Source organism: Crinia signifera, chromosome 3 (genome assembly GCF_055691185.1).
Source record: "Crinia signifera chromosome 3, ASM5569118v1, whole genome shotgun sequence".
In the NCBI taxonomy this organism is placed as follows: Eukaryota; Metazoa; Chordata; class Amphibia; order Anura; family Myobatrachidae; genus Crinia; species Crinia signifera.
The window spans coordinates 282,692,888-282,718,517 of record NC_139219.1 but is presented as its reverse complement, the minus strand read 5'-3'; the positions used below and the strand labels follow the sequence as shown (position 1 = coordinate 282,718,517).

At 42.3% G+C, this 25,630-nt stretch overlaps 1 protein-coding gene across 2 annotated transcripts in view; it reads left to right on the top strand.

Moving 5' to 3' along the window:
* The window catches only part of PIK3CB (phosphatidylinositol-4,5-bisphosphate 3-kinase catalytic subunit beta), a 131,410-nt gene that overhangs the window by 42,613 nt on the left and 63,167 nt on the right, over positions 1–25,630 (top strand). Inside the window, exon 2 of one of the 2 annotated variants that reach the window (XM_083178300.1) lies at positions 3,902–4,039. The gene's annotated coding sequence lies outside the window, so the exon portion shown is untranslated. Of the gene's footprint in view, positions 1–3,901; positions 4,040–15,253; positions 15,434–25,630 lie in introns of those variants that run through there. The other variant, XM_083178302.1, reaches the window with a different exon arrangement.

Below are 25,630 nucleotides of genomic sequence, written 5' to 3'. Positions count from 1 at the left end.
AGCTAAGATTAAAGTCTTGATATGAATTGGGGGAAAAAAAACAAAACTGTTCTCCGGTGTTTTACCAATGATATTAAGTTCTAACTCCCCTGTTCTCTTCTTCCTGACCACCATCGCTCTATATTGGAGATAATGCGCTCAGGGACATCCTGTTGCACACTTGATGGATGTGTCCTAAAAACAAATGCTTTTGGGGAGAGAGCCACAACTTTGTTAAAACCATCACCAATGTTGAGCCACCCTCCTCTGCAATGTATGTTCCATGTTTAAAACTCTTATGACCTATTTTAAATGCATACAAATGCCAAAAAAGATTTTACACTTGAATCTGCCCTATGCAGTTATAGAAAAAAACATTGTGTATCACTACTATTCCCCATAATAGCACCAACACTTTTCGCAGACAACTTGGTCTCCATGGAGTAACCATGATGGGTACAAACCTCCACTACCTATCTACTCTTAAATCTGGACACACATTAGACGATATTTTAAACGATGTGGCCGATTCTGACGAATCGGGACTTTCACATGGGTCACGTTGTCCAGTATCTACACAATATCTGCGCTTCCATGAGGCCTTCATCGCGTCTTCAGGTTGGTAGTGCATTTAACTCAATCATATTAGATAATCATGCTGCTTTCCCACTGCCTAAACAGGTAAAGACCAGGTATTTGTAAATGGGTCTTTAAACGGGTAAGAGCTATAAAGACCCTTTCCCACTGCAGCTCTTAAACAGTAATGCTGCTTTCAGACCGCAAAACTGGCTTTGACCCTCTATTTGAAAACGTTTCCAAAAAAGGGGTCTGCCAGGTAAAACCCCCTACACACCGCATCTCTTAAACGGTATATTACCGTTTAAGTGCGTTTTTTTTGGACAATGGCAGACCTGTTTTTGAAAACTTTCCAAATACAGGGTCAAAGCCAGTCTTCAGCATGCCCCCCCACCTCCCCGCGGGTTAACACCCCCCCCCCCCCTAGGGCTAACAAAGCCCCCCCGTCCCGGCAGTATGGACGGCTGCGCTTCTGAAAAAAAAAAGGGACTTTCGGAAAATGACTGCCCCATAGGAAAACCAGTTTTAAAAAAAACGGTCTTTCGTATGGGGGCAGCCATTTTCCGAAAGTCCCTTTTTTCTTCAAAAGCGCATCGGTCCATACTCCATACAGTACTGCGGCTGCCGGGATCTGCAAACTCAGGAGGTATCGGCTGCGTGGAGAGGGGTGGGGGGGGGGGGGCTCCAGTGCAATGAATATTTAATGAGCGCTCATTAAATATTCACTGCGCTGAATTTAGGACCCAGCTTATTGGCTGGGTCCTAAATACCGTTTCAGACCCGATTTTGATGCCAAAATACCGGGTCTTAAACGGGTAGGACCCTCCATTTTAACCGTTTTACAAAAACTGCTTTTGTAAAACGGTAAAGTGGTCCTGCACCTTTTCTGTCCGCAAAGATTGCCGTTTTAAACGGTAAAAAATCTGCAAAATATCGGTTTTTAAGTGTGGTCTGAATGGGGAATAATTTGCCATTTAAATATACCAGTTTAAGCAACCCATTTAAACCCATAGTAAACATGGGCTGTCATATAGAATGGACTTTTCTGCCCCCACAGGCCCACACTGATGACGTTTTGAGAGCACAAAAGGAGCGGGTGGGGAGTGGTCTGATCAGTGTTGCAGTAATGGCAGACAGAGCACATGTCTCTGCTGATTTCATGCTTGTTTCTTCTGTTGTGCTGCTGGCTTCAGCATGTGATCGTTTCAATGCCTTCAGCTTATTTATAATTTGCGTAGTGGTTCTTATAAATCCTGATGCTGCCATCATATTGCTTATATTATGGTATATTGCAGCATCCTTTACCGTACCGGTCATCTGACAGATGATTTCTTCTTTCCCACGAATTCCAAGGAGTTCCCTGATATCCTCCTCTGTCCAACTGGGCATGGTAGCAGAATGTAAACAGCAGTACAGCACAAAAACGTTTTAGCTCTTCTCCGTCTACTGTCTGCTGTGATTACTTCCTGGATGTAGTGACTGTACAGTCATCACAAGCAGGAAGCCAATCATGTTCTTAACCTTTATTATTATTACTAAATACCATTTAAGACCCTTTCCCACTGGTAAAAAAATGGCTCTTAAATGGGTAAAACTCTGCTTTTTACCCATTTTTTAAAAAATGGTATTTTTAAATGGGTACAGCAACCTGGAGCATTCCCACTGCAGCTCTACCCATTTAAAAAGGCTAAAAAAATGGCAAATTACCGTTTAAGAGCTGCAGTGGGAAAGGTGTATCAGTCACCTTTTTTTTTTTATTTGTTATAGTAAACTTTAGACATGGGGCTTTTAGATATGATTCTCCTTTTGTACTCCCTTCCGATCATGCTTCCTTATGTTTTCCGTTTTCGGTACTTATGTAGTAACTGGGCTGCCGATTTTGAAATCGGGTCCATCGCATCGCATCGCACCCGACCATATCGCATGCGATGCGATGCGATGCGATGGACCCGATTTTTCCATAGGATTCAATGTTAAAATGGACTGAGTCCATTTTAACATGGAATTCAATGAGAAAAGGGGTCCTTTTCATACCCCTACTATCCAAGTGGGCATGGAGTTGGATATAAACCTGTGGCGAGCGTAGCGAGCCACCGAGCCCGAAGCGTGGCGAGCGTAGCGAGCCCCGCGAGGGGACACAGAATACCGTCCCCTCGCGGGGCTCGCTTCGCTCGCCACGCTTCGGGCTCGGTGGCTCGCTACGCTCGCCACAGGTTTATATCCAACTCCATGCCCACTTGGATAGTAGGGGTATGAAAAGGACCCCTTTTCCCATTGAATTCCATGTTAAAATGGACTCAGTCCATTTTAACATTGAATCCTATGGAAAAATCGGGTCATCGCATCGCATCGCATGGTCGTATGCGATGCGATGCGATATCGCATCGCATCTGATTGTATGCCTTAACTTAAGGCATACAATCAAAAAATCGGCAGCCCAGATACTACATAAGTACCCCGTTTTCCCTGTATAGGGTTACTCTGTTTATTCACTTACTTACGAAATACCTAGATTACATGTAGAAGTGGGCTGTAGTTAATATGCTGACGGTTGGGATCCCGACGGTCAGGATGCTGACTGCTGGCATTACCACCAGCCAAAATCCCAGCACCCAGGGTCTATTCTCCCTTTTGGATGGTCCACAAGACGACCCCCATATATGGGGAATTTAGAACCTTGTGGTGAGCAAAAGTGAGCCACCGTTTCCACAGCGCGCCGAACGGGGCCTCTTTGTACTGCTGCGATCCCAGCTGTTGGGAAATCATACTCAACCCAAAAAAGTTAATATTTTTTATTAATTTTAATTGATGTGCCTCTGATAGAGATACATATAACAGCATAGATGGTGGCTCTCAGAAGAAAAATTATCTTGAATGGAGATCAATGGGATTGAACATTTTCCAATATTCCTCATCAGGATGACAAATTAAATATTCAAAAACATTTGAATCTGAGCTGTTGAACACTTCTCCTGGCTGTGAGGAGACTTGAGAGATTGTCTGTACTATCAAACTACATGAGCAGGAGACACCTATTGGACCTACAAAAAAGCGGTTTCCCTGTGAGGCCATATGAACAGGCCTGGTGCTTCTTCCTTAAGGGAAAGAACCTGTATACGTTAAAATCTAAAATTATATAACACCCAGGCTAGCACCTAACCCCCCTTGTACACAGCATACATATAATTATTTTTTTGTATTGGGATAATGATCATCTGTACCGGGAAACGGAAGAAGCAAAGCTGTAAATTTAACTGATTCAGTTGTCCCAATTAAATGTTCATGTATGTCAACATGTCTCATATGTTTGGGTGTGTTATTTAATTTGCATGTTTCTTCCTTACAGAGGCCAGTAATATACCTGCTGGATCTGTCTTTCCGGGATTCCACCTGTTGCTTTGTGTAATTAGCAACTAGATATGTTGGGAAGTACAGATACCTGGAAGTGCATGGTCTGAACAGAACGCTACGCCAGATGCAAACTGTAAGTCTTACTACGGACTCCTTTTTACAGTGACTCATAAATAAAAAGTGACTGAATGTCCTTTATAGACCTGTTCTGTTTAATCCCCATTTCATCTACCACTGCAATTCTACAGTTTCCCATACCTTAAAAACATGAGAATGGGGGATGTACTATTGTATAGAAATAGATAAATATGTAAATACAATTATAATTATCATGCCTGCTGCAGTATGAATACTATTACAGGTTGAGTATCCCTTATCGGAAATGCTCGGGACCATGATCATTTCGCATAAGGGATTATTTTCGGTTTTGGGATTTTTTTTTTTTTTTTTTAACGTCCTTACTGTACCTGTAGGATTATCTTCAGCTGTCCCAGTGGTGCATTGCACCAGTTTGCAGGCGCGCAATACACCCCTGGGACCGGAGATGCCAATGAAGAGGATCCTGAAGCCCGCTGTTGATGCCGGGGGGACGTGGTAAGTATCAAAAAAGGGGTTGGGGGGGGGGAGTAAATAAATAAAAAATTCTTAAAATCACGGTTTTTGGAATATTTCAGTTTTTGGATATTCGGATACAGGATACTCAACCTGTATTATTAAAACTGCATACTTACAGTGACAGTGTGTTAACAAGCTCCAGTGTGCTTTTCAGGAGTGTTGGTGTAATATGCAGGTGTATTTATTATTATTATTATTATTATTATTATTATTATTATTATTATTATTGTAAAGAAGATAGACTGAATTCTAGGCTGTATTTGCATCTTTATGTTTTGGAACGTGCGACCTGTGCCCTTTCAGGCATTTGCTGTTATTGATTCAAAAGTGTGAATTACTTTCAGGCAGATATTTTATTTTGCGGAAGACCGGTCTCTACCATTGTAAATAAATACAGCTTCCACCTCTTATATTATGTTACTTCATACACGTTGCTAGCCTTCACACAATGCAGTTTTGATGACTAAACAAGCACTCTATTTTTAAAATGGGATTGGGATTATTTGCATATATTGTATCGCCAATATCGACCTATTCTTGCATTCTTCATTTAAGACCTCGGGATTTTTCCATAGCCTTTCCTCTGTAAACGACTAGCTAATCGTAAGTACGTGCTCTGTTAAAATGTAACGGCCTAAGGAATGTTCTTATAAATAACTGGGCAGACTTACTGGAAGTGAAGCTGAAATGCTTTGCGTAGCTGGACCGTCCTGTGCCTGCTTTGGAAAAGTAAAAGAATGTAAGCCAAATTTATGCAGCCTTGTTTCCCCGCTGTCTACATAAGGGCGCTAGTTTGTGTTACCTGTTGGTATTCTCCATGGGTGTTTCCAATTTTACATTTTTTTTTAAGTGACTTGCACATGTCAGCAGATTTGCTTTACACTGCTTTATCGAGGTGCATTTAATTTGTCTGGATTAAATAAAATTCTAGCTGTTATTTTCCATAGCCATGACCATTAATAATGTTTGCTGACATTTCATGTATTTAAATTCATTGGTTTCATTAAATGTCACGAATGGATAGACCTAATTTACCACAATGCAACTCATTTATTATCATAGGATAACAGCATAGCACTGTTTGAGATATTAGGGTGCAGAAGTTAGAATACACCAGGAACTCTAGAGGATCCACTATGGTAGCGAATGGGTATGATTTATAACCGATTAGCGGTACTTGTGTATTTTGGCGGCGCCCGTCGCGGGCATCGTGTGCCTTAACTTTAAGGCACACGACGCGACGGACGCGATTTCTCCATAGGCTTCAATGTTAAAATATTTTTAACATTGAACCCGATGGAGAAATCGGGTCCATCGCGTCGCGTCGTGTGCCTTAAAGTTAAGGCACACGACGCGACCGACGCGATTTCTCCATAGGCTTCAATGTTAAAATATTTTTAACATTGAAATACTGTCGGTCGCGTCGGACTTGTGCCATTATAATGGCACAAGATCAAATGTAGTTGATAAAGTCCATCTAACATAGAAAACAATGGGAAATGGGCCAATATGGCCCATTTCTCATTGTATATGGCCCCGTCATGTCCAAATATAAATGCCCCCCATTGTCAGCGGCACCCCAGTATTGACGCCAACCCGAAGCGTGGCGAGCGTAGCAAGCCCGCGAGGGGCGGCGGTACGCGTCCTACGACCTTTTCATACCCCTACTATCCACGTCGGCGTGGAGTTGAGAATAGAAAGTGTGGCGAGCGCAGCGAGCCTCCGTGCCCGAAGCGTGGCGAGCGGACGCGGATACCTTCACAGGTATCCGCGTCCCCACGCGGGCTTCACAGGTGTCCGCGTCCCCTCGCGGGGCTCGCTGCGCTCGCCACGCTTCGGGCTCGGTGGCTCGCTGCGCTCGCCACACTTTCTATTCTCAACTCCACGCCGACGTGGATAGTAGGGGTATGAAAAGGTCGGAGGACGCGCACCGCCGCCCCTCGCGGGCTCGCTGCGCTCGCCACGCTTTGGGTTGACGTCAATACTGAGGTGCCGCTCACAATGGGGGGGCAGTTATATTTGGACATGACGGGGACATATACAATGAGAAATGGGCCATATTGGCCCATTTCCCATTTTATTCCATGTAAAATGGACTTTATCAAGTCCATCTTATCTTATGCCATTATAATGGCACAAGACCGACACGATTTCAATGTTTAAATATTTTAACATTGAAGCCTATGGAGAAATCGCGTCCATCAATGCGATGGACCCGATTTTTCACACACGATGGACGCGATCCTCATCGTGGGCGCCGCCAAAATACACAAGTACCCGATTAGCTACCAGCTGTCATTTTTTATCAAATAGAATGGGTCTTCTCTCTTTCTCCATTGTGTTGTTCGTATTTTTTTTCTTCACCTATTCAATTATGCTGCTTTTGAGCCTCTTCCTCTCTCTTTTACAAGATTGTGGGGGTTTAGGCTGCATGCTTAGGTTTTCTTTGATGCCTATTTAGTAAGAAATGTACACCGCAGTACTTATGTGCAAGCTCTTGCTCTAATTGTGTGTGTGTGTGTGTGTGTATGTATGTATATATCTATATATCTATATATCTCCTTATGTAGTATGCTAGTAGAAGCCCTAGTGTATATACAGTAGTAGCCCTAGTGGAAAAAACACAGAGCACAAATGTCATATAGTGATTGCGGAGATGGATGACTGCCTGACGTTTGGGTTCCCAACTGTCAGTATACAGACATAGGGATCCTGACTGTTCAAATGCCAGACAGCCGGGATCCTGACTGACAGGTGCTATTCTCCCTCATGAGGTATAAACACTCCTCTCACAGAAGGAAGTGGTAATGAATGTCATTAATATTAAGGGGGCTTTTTTTAATGTCATTTTTTTTAAGCACTTGTTATAATTGCATATCATGTTTGAACAGATTACATACAATATTTTTTATAATAAATTTTATTTGGCGACAAGTCTAACAAAACAAGTTTTGCATTCCCTCACAGTGCTCCAGGCTTGAATCATACCGTGAAATAGATATTGTAGGGGTACGTGGGCCAGTGCACGCATTGTAGGGGGACGTGGGCCGGTGCACGAATTGTAGGGGGACGTGGGCCGGTGCACGCATTGTAGGGGGACGTGGGCCGGTGCACGCATTGTAGGGGGACGTGGGCCGGTGCACGCATTGTAGGGGGACGTGGGCCGGTGCACGCATTGTAGGGGGACGTGGGCCGGTGCACGCATTGTAGGGGGACGTGGGCCGGTGCACGCATTGTAGGGGGACGTGGGCCGGTGCACGCATTGTAGGGCAACTATGGGATTACTTCAAGTCAGCGCGCCATGAATATAACCAGAAAGGCGCTTCTGGAGCTATTCAATTCAGTGTGCTACTCTGTCAGGTGAAACAGACATTATTGGAGTTTTGTATACTGGACAGGTGGGCCAAAAGAGGCACCGCAGTGAGACAACAGGCCTGGAGAAATATCATAGTGGGGGAAATATGTATTATACATGTAATACCACTTCAATGTAATTTTGAGCAGAGAAATCTCCTCCTATGAATTTGCACAGTTGCTTATGGATCGATTACTGACATTTTCTGCATGTCTGATTGGTTTGGATGCATTATTCGGTGAGACTATAGGAGTTTTCTCAAATCTTGTAAGTGTTGATTTCACTCTGCTTCGCTTGGGTACAATAAGGTGTATTGTTACTAATGCATTGTATACCGCAGAGGTCTATTACATGAAGGTATTCTGTACAATACACTGTTTTGTTGTTGTGCTTCCTTGTATGTCATTCTTGTACAGTAAACGTAGGTGCGGGTAACTCCTCTGTGTCATCTGCTTCTTACACTTATATTCTGCACTGGCCTATTTCTGCTTTACGATCCAGCATCTGTACAGTAAGCAGGAATACTGTATGTACACAGAGGGCGTCTCCCATAGATTGCTATCCTGCCATACCAGATATTCTGTATGTAGAAGTCTCCTGCCTGTCACTAGGGGACTTGTTTGCTTAGCGCACATTCCTTTGCTTTTCTCTAATGTTGTAAAATGCCTTAAACAGTGGTATAATTCATACTAATAAAAAAGGGCTAGTCCTACCATTGAGGTTAGTGTGAATACCGGAGTCTAATTGTCAATCATGTCACTAACACGCATAGATGGTTACACACAAACTTGTCATTTAATTTATTTTTGATTATGAGTACTGTACAAAATACACACTTCATGGATATATACTTGGTTCACATGGTAGCATGGCTTATTATTACCATTACTACTGAACTTTTTGCGGTGCCCCATCTGGAGTACATAGAGCTGTGCCAACTTTATAATACTAAATATGTTGACTAGAGTAATGTAACTAAAATTTCCATAGTTCAATAAAATATTACTGGGCAATAATGCAGACTTGTCCGTTCCGCAAATAGAAGTTACCAACCCGTGATTTGGAAATCAAATCGCTACAATAATAGGTGGCTTTAAAAAATGTTCAAATCGGTTTTCCGTTGTTTAAATACAAGCGGTTTCTCTATTCAGGATGGACTGGGTTGAAAGTACTTTAAATAAAGAATCAAAGGTCAAAGGATTCTTCTCAATGTGGGAGAATTATATAAACCCCTTTATCCATAGAGATGATACAACAGATACCAAGAAGTGTATCTTTCATGCTTTTATGTATCTGCTACAAACTATAGCAGAGGATCATCCGATGGTCACAGGATAGGTCACATATGACCTGTTGTGGGGTAAACAGTAAGAAACTGGAGGCTGAGGGTGTTGACAAAAGGGAGAGAGAGAGCGTCATTTGAATATTATTTTCTTATTTTTCTGATGTTAAAATTCATATGTTTTTTTTTATTTTATGACCAAAATGGGAATGTACATTATTACAATGTGCCTCGTTTTGGCAAATGCATATCTTAACAAAAGTTGAATTATATCTTGTATATGTTATTGTATACAGGGAAGTGGGGGGTGATTGGGGTGCGCTACCTAGTATAGAAACTGTACCTCCCAATAAAACATTACAATTTCAAAACAGAATACACATTTCTGAAATAGTGTTCTTGTATTTGAGGATGTTCCCAATGAATAAGCTCAGTCCATCTCTGGGTAAATAGTTCTTTTATTGGTGAAGAAACCCGACGCGTTTCGTCTCTAAGACTTCATCAGGGGTAAGAACCAATGGGTGAGTGGATTTTGTGTGGCTGGTCCTATTTGAAATTTCTGCTGATCACAGCTGATGCAAATAAAATAAATATCACCAAGTCCTTCTTGATGGGGCTCAATTAAATGGAAATTTCTCAGTTGAGAGTCTAGTGTAGGTTCTTATCAAGAACAATATCAGGACGCTCTCTCTGCAGTATCCTCCTCGCTCTGCATTCAAAATGAGAATCATTGTATACGTCAATGTAATTGATTTGTGATGAGGAAGCATTCTATCACCTTTTTACTTCAAAATCTAGATGTACACCGTAATGACACATGTTTGTACAATATTTTATTTTCTCTTTCATACTTGATCTATAATCTAAACTGTACATTTACTGTTTTCTTTAAAAGTGCTTAATAAAAAACTTAAAAAAATAAAAAATAAATGTTCAAATCAGAAAATAAAAGATAATAAAAAAGTAGAAAATATTAGGTACAAATTATTTATGAACTACCAGTTATTTATAGCGCACACATATTCCGCAGAGCTGTACATATACTCGGCCACTCACATCTGCCCCAGTGGAGCTTATCTATTTCCCTACAACAAATACACAAACACAGACTAGGATTTCTTTTATTGTCTGGAGCCAATTTCCCTACAAGTTTGTTTGGATGGTGGGAGGAAATCTGAGCTCCTGAAAGAAGCCAACGCAAGGACGGGGATAATATTCAAACTACCACACCCTTTTGGGCCGTGGTGGGAATTGGGCCCAATACCCAACCATGCTGCCAAATTCAAAAGTAAATATTTGAAAGTTTACTGGTAAATACAATATTCAATTTACATTAATGTATGTGTATATAAATGTAGAATTTATATACACATACATGCAGTGTCTTGCAAAGTACAAAAAAGAGGCTTACGTTAAACATCACAGATGTATAGACTGTGATGCTTAATACAATCAGTCCAATCAAAATGAGCCTGAACACAACAAAAATATGTAGCATAATGAATCCTAGATTTTTTTTCATATATGACTAACAAAAAAGTCAAACTATGTCAAAAGAGAAAAGACAGGGAATGGGGATAAAGGGAAAATGGGGACTGTACGGGTTCAGGCATTCATTGGATATCTTAAAGATGGAACAAACAAAAAGAATAACAGATTAGGTAATCGATGACTTGTGCGGATTCTAAGAATTCTAACTAGTAGAACCAAGTGGAAGTGAACACTGGAGGCGGGGACTGCAAGAGTTAGAGACATTGCCGCATCCGTATTCATCATAAATGAATAAAACTTGCAGGCTGAACCCAAAGGTTTGGTGCTGCCATAAGCAATGGGGAGGAGCCAATATATTGGGATGGACATAATGGGGCCGATTAAACCTGATCGCTGGGCTGCTAATCTTTGGAGTCCAACAATCCGTTAGCCGCCTCCCTGCCAGAGTGGAAAAGTGCCACTGTCCACAGCTGTGTGAATGCTATTGCAGCAATGCGAAGAGGGGGAAATCAATTCAAATTAACTTCCCATCAATTGAATCCCACCCGCCCCCTGCTGCTGACATCCGTGTCCTTCCCTCTTTTGGCAAGCCATCACTGGCTTTATTTGCAGGGGGACCCTGCTTAAGGGTCTGAATTAGGCCCAATATCCGTGAGGGAAGAGGACTCTGCTAATAAGAGCTTACAATCTCTAAGGGGAGTGATGTGCAGACGCAGAAGAGAGACAGTGGGTTAGGAAGCCAAACATTTCCACAGCCATCTGTATTTGGTCTAATGCTTTTGTGATTGATCATTGTGGGGTGGAAAATCATTCCAGATACTTATTGCCGGTAGCTGTTAACGGTATACGGTGGTTAGGTCGACATACATTGGTTCGACCACCGAAGGTTGACATGTCTAAGGTTGACCGGGTCAAAAGGTCGACACTGGTTTTTCACGTTTTTTATTTGAGCCCTCGTGTTGACAGGCAGTATTACATGTGCCAAGCATAGCGAAGCACCGAGCCCGAAGAATGGCGAGCGCAACGGTACACTTAGATGGTCTGTCAACCTTCAGTGGTTGACCCAATGTATGTTGACCTTTTATTCGGTCTACCCAATGACCCATACCCGTTAGCTGTGGTAAGCTGTTAATAATACTGCTGATTGTTCACACAACTTGTAAACCACTAAAGTCTTTACCAATTACTTTCAAATATTATACAACAGTAACCGTTTTAAGAACAGAAATAATACAGAATTTGGTTAGATATGCTATGCAGCGGAGTAGCGGAGCGCTTTGAAAGAACGCGAGCAGGCAGCGGGGGTCAGTGCAACGACAGAATGTGAAACCAAGTTCATGGGGACAGAAACGGGATGTCACTGTGTGGTGCACCCAAAGAATATGTATTAAAATGTAACCTTTATTTAATTAGATAGATAAAATGTAGCGAAAATATAACAGACACAAGACATTAAACACATAACATGTAGTAAAGATATCCATTTTTACTACATGTTATGTGTTTAATGTCTTGTGTCTGTTATATTTTCGCTACATTTTATCTATCTAATTAAATAAAGGTTACATTTTAATACGTATTCTTTGGGTGCACCACACAGTTACATCCCGTTTCTGTCCCCATGAACTTCTGCTCTAATCAGCTGTCCAGTGGTAGCACACCCTCCAGACTTTATTGAGTTGTACTCCCAATACATACATGAGGGGCCGATACTTATGACGAAAACTTACCTCCTGTGCGATTGACATACCCATTTCCCCCTTCTCCCCTTCTATTGTGGAATGTGAAACCAATCAGAGGGCTGTCCGGTATTTTAAACAGTTTTTTTTTTATTCTGCTGACCCCCGCTGCCCACTAGCGCTCCTTCGTATCGTTAAACTCAGACGGATGCCGCCAGCAGTTCCTCTGGCCCCCTCTCCCCCACCCACGGATTGCATTAGAGCCACATGCGATCGCTCATACAATTTCAATAAATATTATGTGCAGCACATACCTTTACGACACGACGTTCGACGGCGGGCCCGCTCATCGCGTCACATAGTCACTGAAATGTGCATACAATCATTCGATTTATTGAACAGATGTGCTCGAAATTGAATGATTTGTATGCAATTTCTCATAAGTGTATGGGCAGCATTAATCTTCCGATAGAGGTTACAATTCTATAAATTCAAATTTAAAAAAATGTGTAAAAAATAAATAAATTATTTTTTATTTAAAAGGTAAACATTACAGGTCATTATGATGAATACAAATGTTTGCCAATGTTTCACACACTTTGTGACAAATTCACTTGGCACTCAAAAGGCATACACAAGCTAAAAACTTCTTATTGCTTTTGGGAAACCTTTATTTTGCATAGCAACATCAAGGCATAGTTAGTGTAAAACAAGGACTGCAATGAAATAGTCCTTGTTTTACACTATCTCAGGGTTGCCGACTCTCCCGGAATGTCCGTGAGACTCCCGGAATCCTGGGTCATCTCACGGACTCTCGGGAGAGGACCCTTTTCTTCCGCAGCCACGGCGTGATCTTCTGCAATGTGCATACGCGCGAGATCACGCCACTGTCCCCATGACACCGCGATTCCGCTGTAACTGTTCTGAAGACCTGCGGGTAAGTAGTACTCTCACCCGTCACACTCACTACCGGCTTATGTAGCACAGAGCGATGCTCCAGCACACGGCGGCCGCTGCAGCAGCTCCTGGCTATATCCTGGGAAGATGCTGCTGCTGGCAGTGTAGGTGGAGCAGGGTGAGCAGCGGAGAAGTTGCTGAGCGGTGACACACAGGAGCCAGGGCATGGGATTCGCTCCCTGCATCTCTCCCTGGTGTCTCCCAGCCTCTGACACCACTGACTGCTGTGCTTTTGTCCCTAGTGGGGGAAACTTCTGCGCTGCTGCCATGATATACTGTAATATGCATCCAACTTCTGATTCAGTAAATCTCGGGGTGCAATGTGAATGGACTGAGGGGCCTTACTGACACTTGCTTGGTCCTCTAATCCCACAATGTGATAGTAGAAAAACGCCAAAGTGCCCATCTCCTGAGGTAATATCCTCACCTGGAATATGTTTTTTAGTTATTCGTTTACTGCTCTAAAAAAGTAATTATGGCCATTGTGTTTTTTGTTGTCTGATTCTCAGTATTCCCCCCCCAAGGATTCCAAATTAACTAGCTATAATAAAATATTTAGTTTTTGCTGCACAGAAGGCTTACTACCAATTATATAAGAGCTAATCACTAAATTTATGTAACCTTTGTCTCAGCCATGGCCCACCTCCTGATGACTCATTCCCCCCCCCCAGCGACGCAAGGTCCGCCCCTAGAAACGTAAGGCCGCCCCATGCCTTTTAATTTTCTCCCTGAAATTATTTTTCAAAAGTAGGCAACCCTGCACTATCTTCCTCACAATATAACAGTATTATGGCCGCGTACAGTGCTTCTGCGCGTGTGCAGATGCTACTGTTTGAGCCCGAGCAAGGAACAGCACTGTGCGATCAGAGAGGTCTCATCGCAGAAGCTGCCACCACAGCAATCTTTATAGGGGCAAAAAAGGAGGACATAATGGAGGACAGAACTTACAAAAGGACTGTCCTTCCTAAAGGAGGACGGTTGGTCACCTTACATTTACAAACAAGCTAGCAATTGCAGTCTCCCAGTATCACTGGTTGTGTGTCTGCATAAAGCTGGTAATCAGGTCTGTACTTGATGCTAACCATGAATCTCCCTGAAGTCCTTTTGCATATTGTAGTAAATGTCATGGCTATGTCTGTGAAATTTGGCTCAAGTAGCTATACATTTATAGGAGAGTGGATGAGAGCAGTCACAAGGGGTTCACTCCAGTCCTGGCTGTATAAATAAATCCTTCTGATTGAGAACTATTAACATGTACTTCCTAGAAGTGAAACCGCTTTCTGCTAAATCCTTTTCTGGTCATACAAATGAATTCTATGTCAGACTAGATAATTGTACTGTTAGCTGCTACCAAAACACATTTCATGAAACATTAATGCCACCCTGTTACCCATCTTCCCTCTATTCGTTTCATCTCAGTGTCCTGCTGGTAATAACTCGGCTGTGTTTGTGTGCATAACAAATCCCTTGAAGGGGCTGGATTGGTTTGTTAGTGCTATTTTGATCTAAAGTCCCCCTCCCAACCGGCCAGGTCCCCGGCTCACACTGCGCAGTGTCTGTCTAGTCTTTGAGTAACTGCAGTCTTATAAGGGAATTGCATTTACTTCTAGTGTGTTTGTCTTGACCTCTCGATGGCCATGTGACCCCTTTGCCGGAGAGAAGAACATGCTTGTGAGTTGCACAATTCTTTTTAAATAGCTATTTTGTTCTGTAGAAATTTACCTAGCACAGAGTTCCTCTTTGTTACTGCGTGGCACTCTGAAAAGGATGTTTAAATGACCCCAAGTAGGTCTTCTAACGCTAGTTTTTTCTCCTTAGATGCCCTGTTTTTGTATTTACAGCTGGGGTATTTATTTGAAGACAGTGTTTTTAAATGGAGACAACGGGATTATTGCCCATTCCGTGCTGAGATCATTTGACTTTTCCAGTTATAATAAATGGAAAAAAAACAAAATACTGCAGGAAGGCAGAAAACTGTTATTTCTTTTGGTTACAACGGAGATCTTGTAAGTGCCACAGATGAAGTCACTGTGCCGGTGGTATCCAGGACCAGAAAGGAGGAATTGATCTTTTGAGGTAGTTTTCCCAGTGTTTGTGGTGTACATTCATTTATTATTCATATCCTGATGTGTAATAAACACATTGCTGGTAAGTACGTTTATTTGAACATTTGTTTCTCCTTCGGTTTTCAGTGTAGTTCCCTCCATATTATATCTATAATTTTGAGCTACTAGTAAAACACCCATGTCATCTGTTGTGGCAGGTTAGCTAGTAAAACTAGTGCGCGAGATGTAATGCTGACCCCTTTTGTGGGGAACTTGGCAACAGACAGTGTAGTGGAGACTGAGATGAGTCTGCAGTCTACAAAAATGTATGGTTTGAAAAAAATTGCAGATTCAACTTTCATTGTTACAGCATGATACACAAATATTTAGACCTGTGATAATCAAAACTTGTGTCTCCTTGTTTTCAAAGAAACAACTTCTACTATGGAAAATAAAGTGACTATTCCTGACTGTCCAATTTTTATTTGTAAGAAACAACTATATGAAATTGATGGATTTCCATTGTATTGTGTGTTTTTGTGGGTTTGCTGGGAAAGGCTTAATTCAGAAACTCTATTTCTGGATGTGTGGGATGGAAAGTGTTTTAGTTGTACTTAATGGTTATACATGCACACAGTTAGAGTCTGGAATCTAATTTATACCTTGTTGGTTGGTATCGTGGAGAATCAGCCATCTATAGGAGTTGATGCATGGGAGGTAGGACAGGACTATCTGGACTTTGCATTCCATTGTCTTGTTTTGACAATTGTATGTCAATGATACTTCTCAATCTTTTGAACAATTTAGGGTAATTTGGCTTTTCTTCATTCTATCGTTCTTAGATACTTCCAAGTTATGCGCAATTTGTAGGTGAGGCAACTCTAATACAGAAGTCCTCTCTAAAGACTCTTCCGAGGACTTTAGGCCAAAGAAAAATGTGCATTTTTTATTTGCACTATTTGTTTCCAGCATCTAGAGACACTTTTCAGCTTAAATATAGGCCATTCGTCAATATTGGTAATTGGCTCACTTTGTTTTGATGAGGTGGTTATTTTTGTCACTGTCCTTTTGTAACTCACTGGGGTCCTATAAAAATGTTACTGTCAGAGACCCAGGGAAAATGGTCTACAAAGCTGTGGTCGGAGCTTATTAGTTATATGAACACTGAAATCTGTTACCAGTAGTTTACTCCGGGTCTAATCCCCAAGATATGTCCTATCCATTCCAAAGATACAAGTCCCCAGAGTAAAGCACTGGTAAGAGATTCCAGTGTTTATAAAACACCTAATAACCTCAAACCAGACTTCTGATAGTCTTCATTCTAGCACCCTGCTCCTTGTATCATCCTTGTAGTTCCTCCTTCCTGCCTGGGGTGTCGCTGTCTGCTGTGGTAATTCAAGAACAGTCTGGTTTGTAGCTCAATGTTGAGATACAAACCAGACTGTTGTAGAAACACCACAGCAGAGTGACACCCCAGGCAGGAAGGAGGAACTGCAAGGAATTTTCAAGGAGCAGGGTGCTAGAATGAAGACTATCTGAGACTATTTTTCTCTGGGTCTCTCTCTGACTGTAACATTTTTATAGAACCCCATTGAGTGCTTTGAGCCCTTGGTTCAATTATTGTAATGCACTGGAATGGGCACTTAACGACCTGGCAGTGGTTTGTATATGATAACCAGCCAGAAGTACTGATCTATAGCCAATAATTGTTTTGCGATGTAATACCGCAATTAAATAGTCCTTTTTTTACACCATCTATGCCTTGATGCTATGCAAAATAAAGGTTTCACAAAAGCAATAGCAGAAGTTTCTAGTTTGTGTATTTAACCTGTTGAGTTCCAAGTCAATTTGTCAAGAGGTGTGAAAAATTGGCAAGCAAACCTTTTTATTCATCAGAAGGACCTGTAATGTTTACCTGTTAAATAGGAAATAAAATGTATTTTTTTTTTATTTGTACACATTGATTGTACAAAATCAAGAGGGCACTGTAATAAGGGCATCAGTTCTACAACATGATAGATTATAAATACTGCAGCATTTAATTTAGCAGCATGTACAAATTTACAATTGTAAAATTCCAAGTAAAAACAAAAAGCCTGTAAAATGTGTATGCATTTAAAATAGAACATCTATTTAAAATGTTGTTTTTTTTTTTAAACCTAATCTTAAACACCAGGAAATATTCTGTTAAATGACAAGGGAGCTAGTGTCTATCCTGTGATTACTATATGTGTCAGTCACCTGGAGAGACCAGGGAAGCTCGGCTCAAGCTGATGACTTAACTGTGGATCCGTGTGCTGTAATAGAACAGAATCTGAGCAATTGCCAAGGTCATCTAGTCTGGCACTAACACAAACATATCTGCCTGCTATCTAGAAGGAAGTGACAGCTGTTTTAACCCTTTCAGTGTAGCGCATGATCTGTGATGATTCAACTCTGCTCATGAGATTACACAGTGAGTAAAGATGAAGCATTGTTTAACTAATACTGTTGCAAATCTCTGGTAGAGCTGGAATGCTGTTAATGGATATAGGGGACATACAGTACGATGACACCTTGACCCCATAATTTATGTTCTCCAAATCCTGTGCAATATTAGCGAATACACTTATGGTACAGCATGACTGTATTACTGATATGGGGCCTACACACTGGGCGATTTCAGGGCACTTTCTAATCGATCTCACTAGATCGCTTAGGAAATGCCCCAACATTGCGCAGTGTGTAGGGGCCATAGCGATGTGCAGCCCCGCGTGTCCCTATCGCCCCGGCATTTAATATCCAGCATGCTGGATAAATCTAGTGACCTCGCCAGTCAGGGCCAATGTTCTCACCGGAGCTGAACACTGGACCTGACAGATCACTCAACAAACATCGCTGGGCAGCTCTGTGTTCTAATCAGTCTAGCAATGCGCAGAACTCTCCGCAAAACCTCCCGGTGTGTAGGCCCCTATACACTTATCACACATAATGGGAGACTTATCGAGCCTTGGAGAGATAAAGTCGAGTATTTGGCCAAAGTATCTAATCTTTTCTAATTGTCGTTTGAAAGTGAACAGGGAATAACTGACAGAAGCTGATTGGTTGCTTGGTGTGAGGCCTCCACTTTATCTCTCTACAAGGCTTAATACATCTGCCCCTTAGTATGTACTTACAGAATTTACCAGTTAATTAATTGAATGATAAATGTAGGCTTAGTACCAGTCATATTGTGCATTCATCTGTTCCTCAAGTGTATTGTTCTGAAGGCCTAAATCCGAGTTCTATGCTAAAGCAATTAAATTGCAATTCTTTAGGCTTCGGAGCTACTAATGTTAGCAAGTGAAGCTGCCAACCAGTAATGAAAAGAGATGTCCAACGGAGCTATTGCAGCTCATTCACAATTGCATACACATTCGCAGCAATAGCAGGGAACATTGACTGATAATGTAGATCTGTAGCTGCGCGTATACATCGTATGCCATTTACCGTCCGTCCCTGCTAAGTTCCCTAAACTTCAGCTCAAAACTTTTTTTTTCTCTCCGTAGTAGAGCAACTGAGGGAGCGGACATGTATAGCGGGCAAGAAGGGTTGGGAGTGCAGAGAAGCGGATAATACTGGCACAGAAGTGTGATCGCAGATGTGTCAGAGGGCATTTTTATGTGGATAGAGATTTATAGTTGTTGGGAGTACAATTGTGTTTGTTTGGAGATGTATGTCATGTGATTGGGGGTTGGTGTTCTATAGGTAAGATTAGTGGGTGTGCTCAGTAGCAATCTCTGCTGGTTCCATTCTGCAATAACTGTACCTGCACACCCCCTTTGTTGTGGGACAAGTGCACATTGATCATACATATCGAATGTAATAAGTCACTTTATACTGAGTTTTATTTCCATTGCTGTTCTTTGAAGATGGCACAGACGTCAGCCGCCATCCCCAAGCTGGTATCGCCACGCCTGCTTCTACAGGGGAACTCCCATAGAATACTGGGCATTCCCCTACTGCCACTCCCCTGCATGTCCCTGGGCCTCCCTCCCCGCAGCAAACGGCCCGGCGAGTGTGTAACTCCCCAAAGCAGTTCGCTGCCAGGGTTTGCAAACCCTGACCATCAGGACTGTGACCAAATATGGATCGCAATGAGCAATCCTGAATTGGCCCCATAGTGAGATTAAAGTCGTGGTTGTTGTCCAGTTTAAGGTTAATAGCCGCATGTATGCCAGAGACTGCAGATTTTTCAGCGTGATTTCCATTACAGGGCGAATAGTCAGGCTCCTTAGTATAAGGAGTACACTATCCATTTCCTATTATTGTGCTGAGCACAGACTGGAAGTGCCTACGAAGATTAATGTTGCAAACACCGCTCATCAGCTAAATATCTTGGCAGTTATGGACGTAACTGCTTCTCTTTTAAAACTGTGTATTAATAGCCGAGTGCTTTCCAGAGGCGCAAGGGGCAGTGTCATGGTTCAGGCCTTGGGTACAGGCAGCTTTCTGATGACTGTGCTTCCTCTCTTCCAGTGACTCAGTTTCACAACAGGGACGCGTGACTGCCCTCATTCTATATTAAGGGTTGAAATGTGTGTGACTAGTCAATGTGTTTTGCTTTCTCACTCAACTTTTCTGCTTCCAAAAATACAATCCAGTGAGTCAAGTCTATTTTTGGTTCCTGGAAATCTTGTTCAGCAATGTGCTCCCCATGCAGAATCCATTGACAAGATTACAAGGGTCTCTCTGTGCACCTGGCGATAGGGGTGCTTCTCCATAATATAGTACACAGCATCTTGGCGTGTGGTGGATGTGACACTCAGAGATTTCTATGCCTCCTCTGTTGCCTGGAGTCACTACTAGCCTTACTAGTGCTATATCATTTCCATGCCATAAGGTCAGCCAGCGCTAAAGGTGTAGATCAGGCATGTCCAACGTTGGCTCTCCAGATGTTTTGAAACTACACATCCCAGCATGCTTTGCAATAGTTTTAGCATTCTCTAATAGCAAAACTGACAAAGCATGCTGGGATGTGTAGTTTCAAAACATCTGGAGGGCCAACGTTGGACATGCCTGGTGTAGATGTTACTGGCGTAATAGTTAATGAGCAGGAGCCTTATACTGCAACAACAGCCGTGTTTGCTAAATGTGTGACAAGTTGCTGAAGTGTTATTCCATTTCTACAGCTGGCACTGAGTACCTGAGTGTGTTTTATTTATCCAACAAATCAATATGAACAGTTTCCATAAATTATAATGCAGCACATCCTAATACTGAAGCAGTGGAAAATGTAATTGTTCTATGTGTAGTGACAGGAGTTGAATCAATTAGATACGACTCAGTTCGAGCCATGAGTGTGCATGCATATGGGACAGTTATGATATGGCTGCATACATATACCTGCATGTCCAGGGTGACATGGGTTTGTGTGTGTGTGTTATGTGTACAAACAAAAAAGTATGTTTATTTTTGTTTGTTTGTTTGTTTTTTCTTTTAAGAGTATTGTGGAAATAATGAATTTAGTCTTCATTTAAACGCAGTGCACACTCTAAAATCTAGCATGCAATATGTCATCATGACCTGACGTGACTCTTCATAATATTCCCTATTTGACTCCACTAGGTTTCCTGGTATTTGCCGTGTGCGTAAATTAAGGTTATGTGTAGCCATCTGATATATTTATATGTAATGTTTACTAAATGTAGAAATATGGATTTATTTAACGTTTTAGGAATTGTGTTTGAAATGATTGAACATGTAATATTGCTATAATGCCTCACATAATAGGTTACTTGCCTTTTATGCAGCATTTTCTGTGATTAATTATGACCGTGTTTCTTTTAAATCCTGCAGTTTTGTGGAGCCTGAGGTTCCATATTCAAGGAGCCTTAAGTTCTGAGCGGCCTTAGGTGCCAATTCATCAGTGTTCCCTTTAAGAATGTGATCTTTTCTTTTGCTTTTCACACAGTTGTCCCTGTGCTGCATCCTCAGACATAGCAGCATATCTCAGAAGGCAGCAGGAGGCATCTACAGTATGTGCACAAAACACCTCTTGCTATATTACCATACAGCAGATGCATCCAAAGACCCCTCCATACCCAACATGCACACAGAAGTATCCTGTTTTAACAGGGGGACCCTAACTTGCTTTCGATACAATTTTCTAACACAGTATATAATGCTGTCATACGGTAGATTGATAAGTGCCTTTCACTTGATCTCAGAACACGTGATAGGCAGGTCCCCTATATTGGCAGGTCCCCACTCCCCCAAGGACCCCAGCCACAGGGGAGCTTTGGCCATGGGCCTTGTATAAAAAATGTTTCCCAGCTGTGGCGTTACCCTGGAGGATTTTGGAGCCCAGTGCTAGTTCTAAAAATATGCGGGATCCCCATATTTTTGGATACCAGACATCCAAGATAATTTGTCCCCCGTATTTCGGAAAACGAGGGCCAGCTCATTGAGCCCAGGGCTGGTTGTACTTGTGGTGGGAACCCCAAACCGTTAAAAAAAAAAATAATAATTTTATTCTAATTTCTATTTTTTTTATATACGTGATCTGTGGAATGCTTCGGGGGGTCATCCAGATTTGGCTGCCCAGAAACTTTGCAGCCAAACACTAGTGACTTCACCATCGGAAAATACGAATCCTGAGAACTCGGCAGCTATGTATATATATATATATATGAAGAGTCTTCAGGCCGAAAATACGTCCGTTTGCAGTCAATCCCGTTTATACTGATTCCTACAGCAGTTTGACAGTGATTGGCATGCTCAGTAAATTTCTGCCTGTGTCTCCTTTTGTCTTTTACCAAGCTGACACATGGAATACTGGTTGCCCGAAGTCTGGGACATTTAATTCTGCCTTGTGCTTGGCCACAACAGTAAATATCTGGTTTGCATTTTGCTCCTTTAAAGACTAATAAAGGATGGTGTCTCTGTCATGCTATGATTGATGTGCAGAACAGAACTCCCCATATTTGTTTTCCTAGTGTATCGTGCAGTGCAGCTTCTTCCTACTGTGTGTCATTTTGCCATGACACGAATAAATATTTCCAATGCAAATTTTCTGTTACCTAGAATAAAAATTAATTATGAACTCAAACAACAGATTTGTGGCCATTACTAGTTGCACTGTAAATGCATCTTATTGCATCAGTTTCAGGTCCAATAATCTTGTTCATGTAGGCCCTGCTTTTAGTTGAAGCGGTACCCGGCGTGTTCGCACGGGTGACCAATGTTGAATCATTGCACATGTGTATATTTGCTTATGTGCATGTGCAGGGCTTCTGTGCAGGCGCTTTTGGAGACTTGAATAGTTGGCTTGGAGTGTTTCCTGGGCATACCTAGGAACATGCTGGGCGTCCCCATGTGAACGTGGGTGGGCACCTGCCTTCCGGTGGCGAGTGGTTGACGACACCTGGGAAATCTGTGATTTTGCACATGAGCGAACACCTCTGAATAACCCCTGAATAATCGAAACACACAGTAGTAAAAAAAATGACTCCAGTATGTCCGACATCAGCAGTGCTGTATCTCTGCATTTGTCCCACATAGGGCGGTATTTAATGTGAATACCGGCGACGTGCAGCGAATCCTGTTTAGGATTCGCTGCACATTCGCCACTGGTCGCCGCGTTCCGGAGCCTCGCCGGCTCCGGTATTCAATGAGTCAGGGGCTCGCTGCCCCTGACCGGTGAATATGAGCTCCTGCGGCGAACGCCGCAGGGAGCCTGAGGACGGTGGCAGGCAGGGAGATGGAAGTCTCCCTGCCTGCCCCAGAGCGTATGTGGGGGGGGAGGTGGGCTGCCAGGCAGCACAGGCTGCCCCCCGGGGGTGCCAGCAGGGGACCGGGTATATTCACTACACCCGATATGCATACGTAACGATCGGGTGCAGTGAATATATGAATATCTAATGAGCGGCTCGGCTCCGGCGCCCCCTGCTGGCTGGTCAGTGTAAAAAAAAAAAAATATAATATTTTTTTTTAAATTAAATATATATTCATGTGCTTACAGCACATGAATAAAAATAGCATGCCCCTCCTCAGAATAAAATTCCTGATTTTTTTTTACACCAAATGTAAAAAACAAAACACTTTATTTTAAAAGTTCACATTCCACTTCACCATAAAAAGATGTCGATTTGCTACTGTGAATCATGGCGAAAAAAACCTTGAAATGTATTCGCCATCTGGTCATTGAATAGGGTGATTCACCGTTTTTGTCAAAAATTCGCCTTACAGCACAAAATCGCCATAAAAACCTGGCGAATCAGCCTCATTGAATACCGCCCATAGTGGACAAGAGCGAACGGCATTATTTTACTTAGGAGATATCTCTGCATCAAGTTCACAAATACCCCTTTCATACTGCAAATGCCCCCAGGATTTGGACATTGGTCCATTTCGGGAGCGACCAAACATTTGTGGTCACCCTGCCTGATGTAGCACAGGTGCGGGCAGAGCAACGGCGTTTGTCATTGAGGGACAGGGGAGGAGGCTTGGAGCTGACAGCAATGCCTCCTCCATCCTTTGAAGGGGAACCGGGTTGCTCATTAACACCACACCATACTGGCCAGTATCCCGGGAAGGGTTGAAATCCTGGTGCATGGCTCCCGGGATTTAGGTCAGAGACACTTTCATCCAGCGCTAGACCCTGGTTTTTCCCGGGGCCAACCCTGGAAAAAAGGTTGGTGTGAATGGGGTATAACTGGTCTACACGCATGTATCCTGTCCCATAGTAATTTACTGAACAGCTTCAACCAGTCTCCATGAAAAAATCTGAAACTTACTGTGATGGAAAGTGGTATGTTGTTGTGATATCATTACTAAAGAATTTTGTTTACGTTACATAAAGCATTTGGCCTTGTTAACTTCTAGAAAATCACCCAGTAAATTCTCCATCAGACAGTTTAGCATGCTAGTCACCTAACCTTCCATGCTATACTGCCCAGTCTGCTTAATGCTGCCACTGCCATCCCTCTGTTCAAGTCACACGAAATACATGCAGGTGATTGGCAGACTGGATGCCGGCAGCCAGAGTACAGACGCTGGAGTCCTGACAAATGGGGTTCAGTACATACATTTGTTTTAATCTTTTCTTTATTTGTTGAGTACAAGTCTCTGTTTTGTATTATATTTTTTAACAGAATGAAACTTATGCACTAAGTAAATGTTTTGTCATCTTTAAAATCCAGTTGCTTTGTAAACCTCTGTTTTTATAATGAGCAACACTAATGGATAATATCTGTTCTCCAAGTTTTCTCCTTTGGTCACATCTGAGTCTGTTTCTCTGATTGATATTGTCAGGCACCAAAGTGCTCCACAGCATCGGGCAGTGGGGAATACAGCGTAGATAGAGCACGGACATAAAGAAAATAAAAAATAGACAAATTCTATTCTGCTAAGATAACAAAGGCTGGGGAAGGTTCTGCTCATGAGAGAGATTACATCCTAATGGAGAAATGGCAGACTCAAGACAACAGGGGCAAGTATGGAAGTTGGTACATTAGTGAAGGTGTACCTGTGTGAATTTCATAGGCTGTTACACAGAAGGTGGGGTTTTACATTTGAATGTTGGGTAAAAGTATTTTGCATAGAATCCTAGGACCACAAAGAAGACTTGAAAGTGAGAGTTGATTATCAGTGATAAGGCACAGGTCAGGGGGGTGTGGTATATCACACTGACGGGTACGACTACAGGGACTCAGACAGCAGGGGAGCGCAATGAAGCCCCTTGCGGGCTTGCTACAATTGCCACCTATTTTTTATGGGGGTCGTTGAAAACCCATGAGGGAGAATAGCCACTGCCCGTCTGTAAGGCTTTTAGCAGTGGGGATTCTGATGTCGGTGTAATGACTGCCTGAATCCCGACTGCCGGTCGGTCATCCGGCACCCAGTCAAGGGTAGGTTTAAAAACTCAGAGTATTTGGAGATAAGAAATTGGATGTATGAAGGTGTGGTGTTAATGGCTTTATAGAAAAGTACTTTGATTTTAGATTCTGATTTTAGATTCTGTAATGGAGAGACAGTAGGGCACAAGTTTGCAAAACAATAGATTGTTTTTGATGAGTTTCTAGTAATATGATATTTTGTATAGTGAAAATAGAAGAATACAAAGAATGACACAAAGGCCAAAGCATTGGGAAACCGTGGAAATCGAGAGGATGTAGTGACTCTGGCAGGAGCAAAGACCTCTACTATATTGGGGACATGCTAAGTGTTGCATACCATAGAACTTATGGATATAGCAGAAAGTAGAGAATGGGTGAGTACATATCGCTAGTATTGGTAGGGTGTGTTTGGTATGGTGTCAAAAGCAGAAGGCGGAGGACAG